Genomic DNA, 14,158 nt, shown 5'->3' on the forward strand with positions numbered 1-14,158 from the left:
TACCTTGTATCTGATCATCCTCTACTCTTCTATACTTGTCTATCCGATCCATAAGCTGACGCACGCTAGTAACAAGTTTACCAGTCAGAGATTTCCTCAGGCCATGCCCAGTTGGAAGGCCTTCCTTAAAGGTATTAATGGCCACGTCATCATGAGCTCCGTCTACTTCATTGACCATTTCCCAATATCTATCAGAATAGGCCTTCAGGGTTTCCCCCTCCCACATAGACATGGATAATAACAATCCCAAGGGTTAAACAATTCTCCCGCAGGTGATAAAACGAGCACCAAAAGCCTGTGTGAGCTTCTCAAAAGAGTCAATAGTATCAACTCTTAAGCCGTTGAACCATCTCATCGCCACTGGACCCAGGCTTGATGGGAAAAATTTGTACATTAAGGCCTCATCCCTAGCATGAATGGCCATTCTTTGACTATTGTAAGGACTCAATTTGGATTGGACCCAGAAAAATGATGGGTTTCTAGCCCAACAAGCCCAAACAATAAATTTTTAGAGCGTGGGTGCAAGAACTAGTTCTACTTGATAGAAAGGGTCATGGTTACAGTGCAGTTAAAGACACTTCAAGCTAACTGTATGATAAAAACTCTCCTCGGCTAGGTTTTAGGGGGTATCTTTCTGAGTTCCCTCGTTCTTCTCCCTCTCTTTTGTTTTTCCAAAAAGTCCTTCTCTAATGTCACCCACTTTCTGGTTATATACTCCGTTCATCACTCTCTTTTCACCGTACACGTGTAGGCTCTGTTCTTAGAACTCCTTTCTGTCCCATCCAGCACCTCCCAGGACCTTCACTTAGTTGCCATAAGGCTACTTGATTACTGTTCAGGTATCACCTCCACATTAATGCGGCCAGAGAGTTAGTTGGGAAGCATTTAATGTGGGGGTAGCAACTCCAGAAGATATTTGTTATCTCCCCCGGTTCTTCCCTTGTTCCACGTTCACTGTCCAGTTCTAATATAACTTTGCAGGGTGCCCTGGATAGTCAGATAGTTATAACCACCTCGGACCATGGTATCTGAGATGAGTCTTGTCCTCGGACACAGTTTGGGCCACCGCTCATGACCTTCATCCCTTTTTCTTATACTGGTCCCACAATACATTTCTTTAATCATCCTCGGACAAGTGAATGTCCTCGAACTGGGCCGTTGGGCCCCAAGCCCATTTCCTATGATTCCTGTATCCTTTTAGATAATAGGCCCCACAAATTCTATTACAAGTTTTAGACCAAAAAAAAAAAAAAATCTATTACAAGTTGAATTCCTGTTTGAAGAAAATCCTAGGTTTTAGGCTTCACTTAACCGACATTTTTGGCCCACTTAACTTCGGAATTTGGACTTTTGGTAAACTACAAAGTTGTATCCCTTTAAGTTAACTTTCCAGTCCAACTTAAATCATTTTGATTGGACATTTGAGCCGAAAGTTATGCTCTAAATACCAATTGGTGTGCAAGCTAGAATTCAAATCCGAATTAGACTTGGATTTGGTGTAAATTTCCTTTAATTCCTTATTCTAATTGAACTCAAATTTAATTGAGTTGGCCTTCTTTGACTTTATCATGACCCTTGTAAAAGTAAAGTCCATCAGCTTTATTCTTTGCACAAATTCACTTATTTAATTTTATTATCCTACAAAAAACAAATTTACGCATTAAAATTCAATTAAGCATAAAATTGATTATTTAGCATTATTCTAAAACTAATTATAAAATGCATGAATTAATTCAAAATAAGTATGATAATGCTTTTTAATAATGATATAAATATGCAAAATTAAGCAATTATAATACGAAGGAAATCACATTGGAATCACTAATTCACTACTTAATTTTGTTTTGGCACGGAGACCTTTTTACTCCTTAAATATTTCAATTTTCACATTGTAAGTTAAATTTTTGAAGGGAAAAAAGGTGCGTAGTAAAAAATAGAAGGTAACACAAAAGCGCTACGTTTGCAATAATATAAACAAAAACACAAGGGGCTTTACCAAAAAAAAAAAAAAAGCCATTTTAACTTTATATCTTTAAGGTTCATTTGATAACTCTAAAATCTTACCATAATAATCGATGTTTTAACTAATGGGTTTAGAATTGAAAATTCTTATATTTCAGTGATATTATTTGTTTGTTTTTTTTTTTTTTAAATGAGAATACTTAGGATTCAAATATTTTTTTCTTATTATTGTAACTATTAAATTCATGGGTTTACAAGGAGAGGATAGAAGAAAAACGTTTTCGACTGTAAGCAAAAATAATCACTAAACGGCGGTACACATATTTTTCTAAAGAATAATAATAATAATTTATCAAAATCATTTTCGGTCGACTTCTTTCAATAGTTCACAATTTCCATCAAATTTAATATTCGAATTGATCTCATAGCTATATGAGTATGACCTCCAAACTTTGTGCGATGACATACAGTTATTGCCTGCCAATATTTGTTTGTTTTTTTTTTTTTTAAATGAGAATACTTAGGATTCAAATATTTTTTTCTTATTATTGTAACTATTAAATTCATGGGTTTACAAGGAGAGGATAGAAGAAAAACGTTTTCGACTGTAAGCAAAAATAATCACTAAACGGCGGTACACATATTTTTCTAAAGAATAATAATAATAATTTATCAAAATCATTTTCGGTCGACTTCTTTCAATAGTTCACAATTTCCATCAAATTTAATATTCGAATTGATCTCATAGCTATATGAGTATGACCTCCAAACTTTGTGCGATGACATACAGTTATTGCCTGCCAAATCAGCTATCCTAGAGTCAAAGTTTTTAAGCGCCGAATAGGTGATTAGACTAAAAAAAGATAGTTATCGTCTGCTTAATTTCTTCCATATGGTCAATGTTACTTGTTAGGTGAAATTAAGTGAATTGGTTATGGAGTATATTTTAAATTAGGTTTATGCTCTAACCACTTATCGATTTTTCCAATTAAGCTCTGGCAAGAACTCTAATGCAGTCAAATGATCAGACAAGGATACTCATCATGTATTTAATAAAAAACAAAGAGATAAGTGCTTGCGTAGAAACAACACATTTACTTGTTGAAATAGGTTAGAAAATGAAAGCATGAGCGCATGCATGGCAAATGTATATAAGCCTGTCTGTAGAGGAAAACAACATTTGGTTTTTTTAGCCACATAAATTTCTGTCATATGGCAATAAATGAGTATTTTATTTTTAATTTTTTTTGGAGAAATTCCAATATCTAGAGAATTAGAGACATAAAAATTTCACAATTATTGGGACAATAAGTTGTGATTTATACAATATTATTTTCATATTGACTCATTGGCCACTGTTAATTTGACAATTTTAGTATATACCAATTATAACATATCATTTTAACGATTATTAAAAAAAATTGTAAAAATATTTTTGGTTTTTAGTCTATTGGAATATCCTTTGTTGTGCTTTTGGAAAAGCATAATTTGTGACATTTTTATAGTAAAATTAATAATATTTTTAACGCTTTTTTAAAAAGTAACACTAGATATATGAGATATATATATATATATATGTATATATATTTTTATAATTGTTAACCTTATCTGTTATAATTAAAGCAATATCAATTTACTCGGATGACCGTTGATGTCGTGATATAACGATCATCGCTTCAAGTAATATTCAGTGAAAATTCTTGTTTCTCCTGTCTCTTTGCAAAATAGAATCGATGCTAAGTGGAGGAAGATGGTAGATAGGATAGGACTGGTAACATGCATGTGAGAGGTTGGAGTTGGACAAAAAGGCTAAGCCCAATTTCATTTTCGCTCTCATCAGCATTTCAGAATCACACGAGCCATCTAACCTGACTTCCTACGCTTTCTTTCTCAACCCTACTCTTCAGTCTTAGTCATGATTCATGACTAACCCCCCACAACTTTTCCATCTACTCTCTCTCTCTCTCTTTACTTTTGAGGACACAATTACCCTTGCACTCTCTTTTCTATTTTACAAGGAAGGTTGTTGTTATGGTGCAAAGGCAAGCACATGCACACACCCTCAGCTATATTATGTGTCACCAGCGAGTCAAAGCTTTTCACGTGCCACAGGTTGCAGTTGCACATATGCAGACTCTCACACGCTTTAGCTTCCTCAAGATATTTTGTTTCTTATCTCTATAAAAACAAGGTTGGTCCTCACCGTAGAACACACCTCGATCGTATTAGGTGGTCACTCAGAATCAGTGTATCACTGGCCTCAGGGACCAGGTGCTTACTACTTCTTCATCTACCTTGTTCAAACCAACTTTGTACTTTCCTTTTCCTTTATAGTTAAACAAATTGTTTTGATTTTCTTTGGCTTGATTTGGACCATGTCACTAACATGTTATTTACTGCTTTCAGAAGGTTTCTAAGGTGATAGTTCAACCAAGATCGAAGCGTGTTCAGATGGAGTATTGGTGTGTGGATCCATGCTATACTTTGCCAAGTGAGTAGTCTTTTTGCGGATTAACCTCTGCTTCGTTGTCTGTTCGACCTTGAACATATTAGCCAGTCAGTTAATTAACACTATAGTCAGGAAAACTCTCATCGAAATCACTTTTTGTTTTGTATTGTTTATAGAAAGTGAACCAGTTTTTGGTTCCTACGCTTATGAATTTTCCCTATAGATGAAGTGAGTGTGATTAGTATCATCAGCTTACAACTTTTGGGGTTCGAGCTGATAGCCCAATGGTACTGACACCTCTCTGGTGCAAGGTGTCTAGGGTTCGAATCCTTGATGATGAGCAGCATGACCAGAGTAAATAGTTCTGATAGCATGCATATGCGTGAGACTAAATATATGTATTTTATGTGGTACTGTTTCTTAGGTGGTTAGACACGCTTTATATGACTTACAGCTGCACTAGAAAGTAGTAATATTGTAATTAAGGAATACAAGGGGTTTAATTACTTTGTTAATAATAATAGATAACTCATATTTCCAATGATTTCAATATTTAGGAACATACTTCTGTTATTGGATCAATCAAAAGCATATATAGATTTTGATAAATGGGAGAATAAGCTACTGATTCCCTTCTTGTAATCAGAACATTCAGATGTTTTTGGATATCCAGATTTGGCTGTGGTAGAATATCTATGGAAAAAGTTTTAGGTTTCGATCCATATTAGTTGGAGGTTTATGGGTTAATATTAGTGATATGGTGCAAAGCAATCAAGGGAGTTTAAGGCATGAAACTAGTAGCTCCATCATAGAATATTTATGGTTATCTAATCTATGGCACCTATATATATATATCATATCTACTTAATTAATCGTTTACATAGAATATTCAATGCTGTCTTTTTTTTTTTTTTTTAATCGACCATATTGTCTTATCTAATATATATTTTGTAGTAATAAATGAAGGGTTAACATGAAGTAGGTATGGTAGATAAAAATGTGTGAACCGCATATTGAGTAGTAGAGGAAGGGTTGAAACCAAGCACGTGTTAGTGATTTTACATGGGTCTAGAGGATAGCAAACCATAAAAGAGAAAACCTAGGTACCTGCCCTAATTTAAAAGAGAGAGCCTTTATTCTTTTTGGTACACAAAGTTTGGAGGAAGAGTGTCAATGAAGTTAGTTTATAGGCATTAATCCCAAGGCTTGCCTAAATGATTTGTTGTAAACTCTAGGCTTTAATTAGAGGAAATCATTTGTTGGCCTGGTGAACTTCTTCCTTATTTCTAAAAAGGTGTATAAGAGCAATGAGGAGTATCTCTCTCTTCTCTTCTATTCGTTTTACTAGGTTAAAACATAATATCCATTCATCCAAAAAGACAAAAGCATTGACTACTTTCAAGACTTATCTTATTTGGTAGGTTGATTTTTCTAAAGGTCATATACATTCTCAGTGGTAAATAGAATAGGATAACACATGCAAAATATATAAAATCTCACTCTCTGTCTCTTACACCAATATGTTATATGTATAAGAGAGAGAGAGACGAATGTGGTTTGACTAGGTAGCAGAACCTCTGGCTGGTAGTAAATGTGGAACTTCTATGTGGGTGGATACTAGCTCATAACCCACTAGAAGAGTTGAAAGACAGACCTGTTGACTGAACACACAAATACACACCTTCCCTCTTCCACCCAAGAAATAAATAGAGAGCAATATTATGTATAGTTGTATACTGTGCACAAAATTTTTCATTAACTATTTAGAGTGGAAACTTTTGATAGTTTCAAGTAGACCAACACTAATCATAACAGAACAGTTGTTAAAAAAATTATGAAAATTGATATATATATATTGATATATATATATATATATATATGAAACTAGTTCTAATCAGTCTATTTAAGATTTCATAACTAAACATTTTGGAACTAATGTTTAATTGTTGTAATAAACTTATTGATAACTAAAAGTTAGGTTTGTCGTGGATTCTAATTAGTTCAACTTTTAAAATTTTTTATTGTTAAATAAGAAATTTAAAATTTAAATTTTATTTACACAAAAAATTGATTGATTTTTTAATTTAATGATAAAATTAATAATTATAAAATGAACGTTATAGTTAAAATTAAACTTCTGCCTATTATAAAAAGAAAGAATTTATTACAAATTACAAAAGGCTGGTATTTTTATTTATTTTTAGAATCAAAAGTTAGGTCTATTATAGAAGAAGAATGAAAACATATTTACTTTCGTGGTTATATATGGTCAACATGCTTAAATATCCGCCACATTACTTTTTATACTTTTTTTTATTTTTTTATTGAGACCCATTACTAATTAAATTGTAAAAGGTGACCCTACATTAATGTTTGTGAACATTGATATACCCGTCACTCTAGTTTTTTTGTTCCCAACTTCTAGGGACCTTTGAAAAGTAGTTAAATACTTCACAGCTAGTGGACTGGACAATCTCCTTTAGATTCTAGGCTTTTCTAGCCTATACTTGTTGCAGTCTGGACAGTCAATTATCAATGAGTTCAAATTTGGCGGTATCTGTGCTCATGCTTCATACTTGTTTTGTTTGAGGTGTAATGTTAAGGATATATAAAAATATACTGTCACAATTTGTGACGAGGAGAGAGTATTTTTGTATAGCATATTATCACATGTTTATCAATTACAATTTATTATATAAAATGTTGCGACACAAAATTGTACATTTTTATATATCCATAGCATTACTCTTCGTTTGAGAGATGTTATTATTTTTGGAGAACTTTTTGGTAAAGTAATGGTGATAAAGCTTATTGCCTTTGCCAAACCCAAAAGTCATAAACGGACACGGGCCAAAATTGATTATTATACAGATTCGAGCTAGAAATACACACATCGAGGGGACCAATATCTTTACTTCTGTACGAGTACTGATCAATTCTTTAGTATTCTTTTTGGCCCATTAGATCGAGTTGTGAGTTCAAACCATCTTTGTTTATGTTTCAGAACTCATGGTGTTACGTGTAATTTATCAATTAAAAAAAAATATTGGTCATAGGATACCGCATGTTAGTTTGCATTTGGATGAGCTATTTAGATTACTTATTTAGTTGAAAGTTTGTTTACACGTTCACAATGTGAAATTCTAAGAAATTGTACACGAATAGATTAAGCTAAAAAATTTTAGAATGTGATCAACCATACCTAGATTATTAAAGACTAGCCAGTGGTAAGGTGGAACTTACAACGAATGTGAAGTATGAGCAAAAGGGACTGATCATTTGACAAGGATTTGCATGGAAACATCACCACTTTTGGTCCTTTTTATATGTTTCGTGGACCAGAGTCAGAAATCATCATCAAGAAAGTTAAAACAAATTATGACCCAATCAGGTTTGAATCTCTCTACATATATGACTTCTTATTTATTTATTTTTTGGTGTGGTAAGCATATATACGTAAATATATGTATAAAACTTTTGCTACAGAAGGTACCCGTAGGTCAAGGAGAAATAAATGGTCCTCTGTGTGAACAGTCTTTCCCTTAATTTCTCAAAGACAAATTCTGTACAAAAGCCCTTGCTTGTTTCATAAACTCACATCCACATCAGTCAAGAGTATATTTGACACAAAGTAGTCTCATGAGTTGGTTTCCTTACAAAAGTTCTATAGACATGTTACAAATATCTCTATAATTAAGGAAATAGAATGAGAATATTATTTTAAGAAATATTTCATATAGTTAATTCTCCTATGAGTTTAAAGAAAAGGAATATACTAATAACTAGTAGAAAATACTATTGCACCATGTTTCTTTCTAACCATTTTTTTTAGTATTGGGATGAATATTTATCTTTTAATAAAATAAAGGTAAAATGTTGAATTTTTTATTTTACTTATATATAATTTACAAAAAATAATAATAATAATAAAATAACAGTTAAGTTTACAATAGTAAAATTATTTATTAAACATTTTTCATTCTTTTTTTATTTTATTTTATAAACTCATACAATTTTATCTTATTTTAAATCATATTTTTTTACCTTCTATTTTATTTTTGAATAAAACTTAGGTACAATACCTTAAGTACTGTTCCTTAAATTCTCCTTTTAAAATTCAACTACGTGGCTACTTAATTAAAAAAATATACTTTCATTCCATGAAAAAAAATCCAAATGGCAAAATCTTGAAGGGTGAACTTAAAGAACAACACCTAACTACTGTACCTATATCTTGTCCTTTATTTTTTTATAATCTATTTTGCTTATCTTATTACATTTTTTGATGAACTCCTAAACGTAGTGTTACTTGTATGCATACAGAACAAGGGTTCCACATGGCCAAAATCAGAGTTAAGACTTAAAGAAGGCAATAATTGAAGAAACCAGACTTTCATTGGTCCATCAAGTTCTTCTTTTGCTCCATCTTCATCTTCACTCTTGCCCCAGCACAAGCTCTCAATGACTTCATACCATTTACTTTAGTATTTCTTAACATCGATTACACCAAATCTCGCGGTAAGTTAATCTACCCCCACCCCTATTCTTCGGTCACATGATTGGTCTCGAAGACAATAGCTGCGAAGTCCCTTAACGTGTGTTTGGCTTCAATATTTCTTCTTCTTTTTTCACTATCTCCTCCGCGTCTATTTTGTTTCACGAGAGGGAGAAGAAAGAAGAAGAAAAAGAAAAAGAAAGTTGTTTGATAATTGATACATCTAACTTCAAATATCTTTTCTCCCAACTATTGAGTTATAAAAAAAAAAAAAAAAATCAAGCTAATTAAAAGTTATTAAATAGATAACATCATCAAAAAATTTAGTTAGTTATAAACGTGTGTGAGTGAAGAAATCTATGATTGGCTCCTTCGTTAAATTGTAATTTCATGTAATCTAGCTATATCAAAAGATGTTGTACAATTATAGTACAATATGGTTGTCTAAATTTACAAAAAACACTAGGTCAGTCGAATAAGTTATAAACTTGTTAGAGATATATTAGTCCATTAGTATAGGCCCAAGTCTAATTTTACTTTGTGTGCAAGTCAAGTCTCCTACTTGTACTAGAAGTTTATTAGTTTAGGTTTTAATCTACTATATATACACATGTTATGATTTATTGTAATACAAAATTTGTACTACACTATAATATATTATTGATGTAGCCTTTTAGGGTTTTCTTCGTAAATATAGGCCGTTAGGCTGAACCACGTAACTCTCGTATGTTATTATGTTTTATACTTTATGTTTTTGCTTCCGCATCCATACTAACATATTCAACATAGTGTATCACTGTTAGTATTTCTAACATGGTATCAGTGCCACCTTTTTGTGGCCATGGTTTTCTGTCCTTATGGTATATTTAAAAGCAATCTTTGTCTTCTTCGGTGTTTTTTCATTGCGTTCATCTTATTTGGTTTCCTATTACTGCTGTTAAAACTCTTCGGTATAATCATGTCACCGTTAGAAGTCGTATCAACACTGCAAGACTATTGCCTTCCTCAAACTACCGTCACAGAGCCAAACTTCATTCAAAGGATCTTCTCAACCCTATCAAATCTCAAGATTTTATCAAGCTTCCATCTTGAGTTTGAGAGGGGGTGTTAGAGATATAGTAGTCCATTAGTATAGGCCCAAGTTTAATTCTACTTTGTGTGCAAGTCAAGTCTCTTGTACTAGAAGTCTATTAATCTAAGGTTTAGTCTACTATATATACACATGTTATGATTCATTGTAATACATGATTTGTACTACACTATAATATATTATTGATGTAGTCCTTTGGGTTTCCTTCGTGAATATAGGCCGTTAGGCTGAACCACGTAACTCTCGTATGTTATTGTGTTTTATACTTTATACTTTTACTTCCGCATCTATACTAACATATTTTATATGGTGTATCAATGTTTGTATTTCTAACAAAACTAATTGATTTTGATAACATTCTTAGGGGGGAGAGAAAAAAAAAACTCAATTATTTTTAAAAGGGAAAAAAATATTATGCACAAATTAAATGGAAATTTCCAGTGTGCCTGAACCAATTTTTTTTATAAACATGAACTATTAAATCTTTGAATCTTTTAAATATTAAGCCCCGCTCTCTCAAGTTTGATGTACTGGGTAAATTAGGCACACTAACCCTAGCTAACAAAGAGAATCTTAATTGGAAAAGAACTAGTACCTTTCTTATATAAAAACGAATGATATAGATAATTGGTATATTTTTTTTGAAAGGTAAGTGAAAATCGGTATTAATTGTATATGACAAATTACTGGTACATAAACAATTAAAGATTTAGTGAATTTAAAAGGAAAGGAAATTGACAAAGATAATGATGGGAAAGCAAATTATGAACTAACACGAAGCTACGAATAGCACCAGTACTTTTTTTCTTTTTTACAAGATAGAAATTATATTTTATCATAATTTAAATGTATATGTGTGTGAAGTTCCCTTCTGGAAACTTGAACCCTGACCCTTATCCTCCACTCCTCACAAGCACTTATACTTGTGGAATGATCATCGCACTAGGGTTATGTAGTGGTGCACTAGTACTTCTAGTGTAATTAGTTTAAAAGGAAAGAGAATTATAAAAGAAGAGACTTGTCAATGTTGTAATCTACATATTATTTCATTATAGAAATACAATTGAGACAAAGTTTTTCAAGGATTTCATATGTTCACCATTTTTTTCCCTCTCTCTTTATTCCAAAGGATCTCAGAAATATATATGAAATCACAAATAAGCAAAGTTTTGGCATATGCATAGAGTGGCCTCACAAGTTTTAGATAAGCAAAGTTATTGTAATACTAACAATGAGAACTAATATAAATTCAATCAACAAATATCTCAATAACTGTGCCACAAATAATTGGAGGCATGACTTCTGCGGCTCTGCCTTATTCTACTCAAAAGTTCAAATGGATGTCTTGTTCACAAAATATCCTTACGATCACTCTAAAAATAAGTCCTCGGGGTGTGATGTCGAATTCTATAAAATATCTGAGTGTGTCTTCCTCATCACTAATTGATTTTGAGGTAAAGTAACATAGCTCAAAGTCCAAAAAATGCTATCATAGCTAAGGTCATGGGTTCGAGTTGCAGAAATTTTATCAAGGGTGCAATGTGGAATGTCATAGAAGATTTGAGTATGTCTTCCTTAACACCAATTGATTTTAAGGAGGAGTGAGCCAAGTGACACAGCTCACAATTCGACAATATAGAATGAGGTACATTTTTTCTGTTATACATAGATCACACAACTTGTGAAAACTAGAATTCCAAAAAAAGACTAATTAAAAGCTTACTTAATAGTTTGCTATTTAACTTGTATTACTATTTCATTGTTAGAATTATTATTAAATGATTAAATTTACTATTTCTTAATAGCTAAAGGTTTTTTTTTTTGGTAAAATCAGTAATTTTAATTCACTATTACTTAATAGTTAAAGATTTTTTGTAAGACTAGTAATTTAACATGGTATTAAAGTAAAAAATCTTGAATTCAATCATTGTCTCCATTTTACCTCTTATTTAAAATCTAAAAAATTTCACGTGTTAGGTCCTACTTGTTAAGGGGGAGAGTTTAGGCCTACATATGAAAGCGAGTATTAAAATTATGGTTAAATGATTAAATTTATCATTTTCTAATAGTGTAAATTTTTTAGATAATCAGTAATTTAACATTCATAGATCATTAAACAATGACTAGATTTGTAACTATATATATGTTTAATGATTGGATTTACTGGTTCTTAACAAATAAATTTTTCTTTTTCAAATGTTTCTAAAGCAAAAGTTAAAGTTTTAAGGATATATATTACCATAGGCATCTTAACAAATGTTTTTGGGATAAGTAATAACTTATTTCATGTAGCAGTAGGATCATTTCTAACCAATTATAAAAGAAAAAAAAAACTTTATTAGGTACCAAAATTAATTGCATTAAAATTCAGTTAACTTGTTCGAAACCAAAATGAATTAATAAAACATCTCTCTCTCCAAAAATATTAAATGTGAATAATTAAACTCTTCTCTCCAGCATTTATTTATTTATTTATTTTTTTTACAAGCTTGGATAGCAAATTAAATGTTGTGGGCTAGTGGCAGTAGTATGGGGAATTTTATCTAATGCAACCCATATGTTTCAAATATTAAGTGAAAATTAAATTCTATTTCAATTTTTTTTTTTGGTTCCAAACAAATAAATTGGATTATAAAATAAATTTATTTTAAAAAAAAATAAATGTTGATTTCGTAATTCCATTTCCAAATCTAATTTATTTCATCTTAGTTAATTGAATTGAATTCGGATCCAAACTTCCACTCTTAGAAAGTACTGTATATATTATAACAAGTAGAGACTAGAGACTTGTATGTATTGTATTTATATAAATTAACATACATCATCAGAATTGTAATAAATAAAGATTATAGAAAGTCAAAAATATAAAATGGTTAAATAAAAGTGATATGATTAAGACGCAAACATATATGTTTACCTAAGTTTGAATGATGAGTGTTAAAAGCAAGGAAATGGCCTCTAGGAGATGTTTGGCATGTCATAGAACTATACCAATTATGAAAAGTATAACTTGTATTAATTTTTTTCATTCTTGTAAGGTTTAGAAAATCGATTCAAAATTAGACAAGATATAATATTTCTAAAAAAAAAAAGTTATAGATTTTTACTTTTCAAATTTGTATTCTGTCAAAAAATCTTTTACGGAGTAATTTATCATGTTTTCACATGCATATTTCTGGGAAAAAACTAGTTTTAAATTTTGCAATTCCTCGTACTATTTCTTATCAAAATTGATTCTAACCTAAGGGGCGTTTCGTAAATCACAAAATCAGACCAACCAAGAACAACTTTACTAGTTTATTAATTTTTAATTAGTTTGGTAAATTCTTGGTTCAACAAACTAGTTATTTCAAATAGATTCCCACCAAAATCAAAATTTTAAATTATTGTATTTTGAATTTGATTTTTAAATACATATTCCAATTAGAAATTAGTTTGCATGAGTTTGATTTTCATTCTAAACTGCAAGTTAACTAAAACTTGTTCTAACTTGATTCTAGGAAAACTAAAACCTAATGTATTTTAGTTTGAATTGGTTTTATTTTTTATTCAACTAGTATTATAGCTGAATAAATTTTGTGCTTTACCAAACACCTCTAAATCTAAAATAATTGGATGTAAAAAAAACCCAATTTAATTTTAAATTGATCTTTATTTTAGTTCAACTTATATTAAAACCAAATTAATTTTATGGTTTGCCAAACATCTCCTATTATGATATAAAAGTAGTTTTTTTTTTTTTCCTTAAGAAATTGGAATAGTTTATATCGTATAAATCATGGGAAAGTATCTTGTGCACCTGCTATATATATATCATCTATATATAAAAAACTGAAATATCTGAAACTCTCATAATTTTTCATATCATCATTTTAATTTATAAAAAAAAAAATTAATTTTTTAAATTAAATAGTGAGAGAGTCCTAACAGGAGTCTCTCTCTCTCCTTTTTCCTCATCATTTTAATTTATAAAAAAATTTAATTTTTTAAACTATATAGTGAGAGAGTCCTAATAGGAGTCTCTCTCTATCTCTCTCTTCCTTAATCCTAAAGTTATTTATTTATTTATTTATTTTTTATTTTATATATACGTGAGTCTTTCTTTTCTTTTCTTTTTAAACCTAAAGTACTCTCCTTTAAAAAAAAAAAAAAAAAAAATTCT

At 30.7% G+C, this 14,158-nt stretch overlaps 1 long non-coding RNA gene across 1 annotated transcript; it reads left to right on the forward strand.

The window, feature by feature from the left end:
* Positions 1-3,823: 3,823 nt before the first annotated feature.
* On the forward strand, positions 3,824-10,244 carry LOC111989597 (uncharacterized). The gene is made up of 3 exons (XR_002880570.2): positions 3,824-4,233; positions 4,369-7,802; positions 8,735-10,244. It is a non-coding gene; the product is annotated as an uncharacterized LOC111989597 (long non-coding RNA).
* The last annotated feature ends 3,914 nt before the right edge of the window (positions 10,245-14,158 follow it).

Source organism: Quercus suber, unplaced genomic scaffold (assembly GCF_002906115.3).
Source record: "Quercus suber isolate HL8 unplaced genomic scaffold, Cork oak 2.0 scaffold_179, whole genome shotgun sequence".
NCBI classification, from domain to species: domain Eukaryota; kingdom Viridiplantae; phylum Streptophyta; class Magnoliopsida; order Fagales; family Fagaceae; genus Quercus; species Quercus suber.